The sequence below is a fragment of the Metopolophium dirhodum genome, chromosome 6 (genome assembly GCF_019925205.1).
Source record: "Metopolophium dirhodum isolate CAU chromosome 6, ASM1992520v1, whole genome shotgun sequence".
Lineage (NCBI taxonomy): Eukaryota > Metazoa > Arthropoda > Insecta > Hemiptera > Aphididae > Metopolophium > Metopolophium dirhodum.
The window spans coordinates 30,165,534-30,169,920 of NC_083565.1; the positions used below are offsets into that span (position 1 = coordinate 30,165,534).

Sequence of the window (4,387 nt, forward strand, 5' to 3'; positions counted from 1 at the left end):
TTGACACCTTAATCCATGCTATGGATGAAGCCCATAGATGATAAAGATATGGATAGTCCACGCCTATGTTGAATACACTTGAGGTTGCGTTCCCGGATTGAGGCTCATTTATATTGATAGTCGATATAGGTATACTTTATTTGGCATCAATTGTTCCCCTCGAAGACCGCTGATAAGACCATTATGTTATATCTTTATTATCTATGATGGAGCCATACCCAGCTCACTCGTGTAAACAATTTGAAGTACATATCCTTGAGGCATTTCCTTTTAGGAAATTAATTAAATCCTCAAACATAACTCTTAATTCAAGAGCTTGTAACTAATACAATCATAATATAATATGAGTATAGTACATTCGTAATATTTTTTTATAATATTTACTGTTAGTGAAATATTAAGTTTGTATTTCTAATATAATATATGTTATGATACGACACTTGCACCATCCCAATCGGAAAATTGTGACTTACGCCGACACTCACGAAGGGCGCAGTACTGTGACTGTACTGGAAGCCAACAGTTGGATGGCCCTTACGGGTACAGTACTGGCCATAATTTTATCCAGTACTGGTGTAGTACTGGAAAACCAGCACTGGTAGTTTAGTGCTGATCTAGTACTGGTATTTTACGGACTCTGTTTCAATGGCGAGCAAGGGCCAGCCAGTGTTTGTCGTAGTTATGCCTACATTGGCATAATACGGGCATATTACGTGCTCCAATCGATATGCTAGTAAAGGCTAGCCACTGTTCCTCGTAGTTGAGCCTAGGTTGACTGAGTACTGGCATTTTACGGGCTTTGTTTCAATGGCGAGCAAGGGCCAGCCAGTGTTTTTCGTAGTTGTGTCTATAACTATTATTGTATATAGTTGACCCATCCTAGTCCGTAACTCGTTCTTCGGTTTTGGCGGCGACGCTGTCACGGTCGGTGTCGGTCAATGGTTTCGACGGTGAATATATAGCTTCTCGTCCCACAGCCAGTGGATGATTTTTTTTTTTTGGGGGGGGGGGGGATACCCATTCAAGTCGAGTACCAGATAATGATTAGCGGCAATCAACTATAGAAGTAAATATAATGGCAGATCAACATTAACTTGATACTTGATACTGACAGTATATAAGTATAGAATATTACGGGCTCTGTTTGAAGTTTTGAACTTATAATACTTAATTTATATTTTTTATGAATAAAATGCTTTTTGGCACTTTTTCTGATTTCGTAGGTATTTAATATTACAGGACAAATATCCAGGACACTAATAAAACCAACCATCCACAATGATAAACTTTTTTCAAGCTGTTTAAATTTTCTAAATTGATATCATACATTTTATCAGTATACCTATTCCCATGCCAATGTTCGGCATAGCGCTTAGGGGTAGGTATAATATAGCTGTGCAAATAATATAAATATACCGGCGTATTCAGTCATCCTAAATACATAGGTATCATGTACAGCTGTTTTTTACTTACTGTGTTATAAAGGGTAATCGTTTAAGACTGAGTAGTCTGAATATCTAATTGTGTGGGTATATATTACGAATTACGATATAATATTGGTAGGTACATATTTTTGTAAAGGTTTGTTCTAGTTCTACTCTATAATGGTAGCTATTTTATAGTTTTATAGGGGTACCTTTTGATTTTAATTGTATTGTTTTTAAAACAGTATTTTGCCTTGTCTTTGTGTCAGTGTATCAAAGGTATGTCGTATACTCGTATTTGACTATAATGATTTACAATTAACTTGGTTAATATTTAAAAGCGATTTGAACCACATTTGTTTTATTTAAATGTATGTGTAACAAAATACTATTACCTAAGTATTATATTTGTATTAGCCACGATTCACGAAGTCGTACAAATTATAATATTAGTATATTCCAATACAAATATTCAAATTTCAGTTACACAGTTTCATGAAGATGACAGTTTAATAAACAAATATATTATAATATAGTATTGTATTATTAATTATTATATTGTTTAGTATAATGATTTCTGTTGTTGTTAATCAGCCAATTTTCGGAGAAAACCATAATATAACGGCTGTATGCCCCCGCCGTACGCCGCACTGCCAATGTATTATCGTTCGATCATTTCACGGCGTTCACACACTCACACGATATATACGAATACGATACACACATACGTACTACAGCGTTCACTGAACAGTGACTATAAAAAAAAAATAGTTACTATTCTACCGTCTACGCCTGTGTAAGTGTTATAGCGCAATACGTCTTGTTAATGTTTATGAATATTGTTAAATTATGTAAACTATATTGTGTCGTCGGTTTTTAAATTTTTTTACTAACCCAGCTAAACTTACTTACTAAACCCAGCTACGACGCACGTGTTGACGTAACGTACCACGTACCTACATCAAAAAAGTTTAGTTGTGCAGGTGCATTTTCGGTAAGTACATACTAATCTACTTTTTTAATTATTATCGTTCTCATTATTGTTATTAATATTATAAATTGTAACTTCGTACTAAAACTCACTGTTTACATGAATCAGAATTAATATAAAAATAATAGGTTACCTATGCTATAATATAAAAAATAGGTATTCAATTTTGTATACGCATATTGATTATTTTCATTCAATGTAATAGCCAATAGGTTTGTATAATTGTAATTAATGTTTAATTCATAGGCGTGCGCAGTCCTTGGCAGGAGGGGCAGTCATATGGTAGTTAAATCATTTTTTTAAATTAACATTTGTAATTCTTTATAATTTGACTTTATTAGAGCAAAAATTGGATTCGTAGGAGGGGCAACTGCACACGCCTATGTTTATACCAAAATAAAAAATATTTATAAGAGTAAAGCATAATAGTTTTTAAATTACATCAACAATTAATGTGCAGTAGGTAATTGAAGACTAAAAAAAGTTGAGACCCCCCAACCCCCTTTAATGGGTTTTAACTTTTGGTATACATGGGCATACATTGGTATGCATTTTTATATTATGTCGTCCAGTCACATATGTTAGCATACTACTTCTAATTATATTTTAATCAATAAGATTAAGTATCATTGCATGTATGCTCATTATTTTTTCACTTTAGTATCTCTTCACATTTTTACAATACCAAGCACATTATAAAATATTACTTTATAAGTATACTTTTTAGTGATTATCTAAAAAAAAAAAATAAATATTTGTTATGCCACTTACCAATTTCACCTAATGTATTTTTTTTAAATTAGGTATGCCACCTTCAGAAACTTATGTTTCAAAAGCAAATTTAGAATCGGTCAAAAGAAGCTTAGAATATAAAATCACAGAAGAGGCCAAACAAACAAGGCACTTATTTGCATCCCACTATAATATAGGAGATATTAACAAAATCATGCAAGAAGAAAACTTAGATGACATGCCCAAATTAAACTTAGAAGATTTCCAACAGTTTGATAATGAATTAAAACATAACTTGGAGTTAATAAAAAAGATGGTAGAATTACTACTGAAACTGCACGGTTTTATTTGATTTGTAAATCTATTTTTTTATTTTTTAGAAATGTTTTATGTTGATCACCATTAAAAGTGGAGATAAATTATCTGAAAGTTTAAAAGCAGTTATTCCGAGAATAATTTCGAAGGAAGTACAATTATTATAATAATTATAGTGCTTTTGGAAGGGAAACAAATGGAAGCAAGAAACTGAACTTTTCTGGGACACAATCATACTTATTAGGTATATAATATTGTTCATATTTTGTATTTTATTTTTTTAAGTGTTATTTATTTTTGATTTCAGAAACCATTACTACCAAAGACCCTAATTTAAAACTAAAGGATATTTCAAGCCAACTAAGCCGTTGGTTTTCGGGTGCTAAGGATCGTGAAGGTGGGAAGAAAGAAAGGATTTTTAAGAAAATGAAACACAGCCTTAGTAGAGAAGATAAAAGTGATTAAAATATATTAATTGTATTTTAAAAAGGTGTTGTTTAATAAAGATTTTGAAGAACTAAATTGAATTATACTTTATAAATTATTTATATCTTAGAAATACTAAAGATTGATCACTATAAGAACATTTTATTTTTTGAACTAGGCATAAACATGCTAAGTTATATATTAATTTGGAAATTGTATTCAACTTTTTTATAGTTACCTACTATATTCTACTCATTTTATAACATATTTTTTTATATTTATACATACATAGGAATAGATATTAATATATTTATCATTGTTACATTGCATGTTGGCACAATACATAAACTGACAATTATAGATCATTAAAAATATATTATAAAATATTTATATAAGTTTTATTAGTAAGGGCATGCCAGCACAGAACCAGCAATGGTAGACCAGTCACCAGTACAGAATATTATTGCGCCAGTAATATTACTTAGTACTACACCAATAA

At 31.2% G+C, this 4,387-nt stretch overlaps 1 pseudogene; it reads left to right on the forward strand.

Annotated features, from left to right (window-relative positions):
- Window positions 1–428: 428 nt before the first annotated feature.
- Window positions 429–3,927, forward strand: LOC132947665 (uncharacterized; annotated as a pseudogene).
- Window positions 3,928–4,387: the final 460 nt, after the last annotated feature.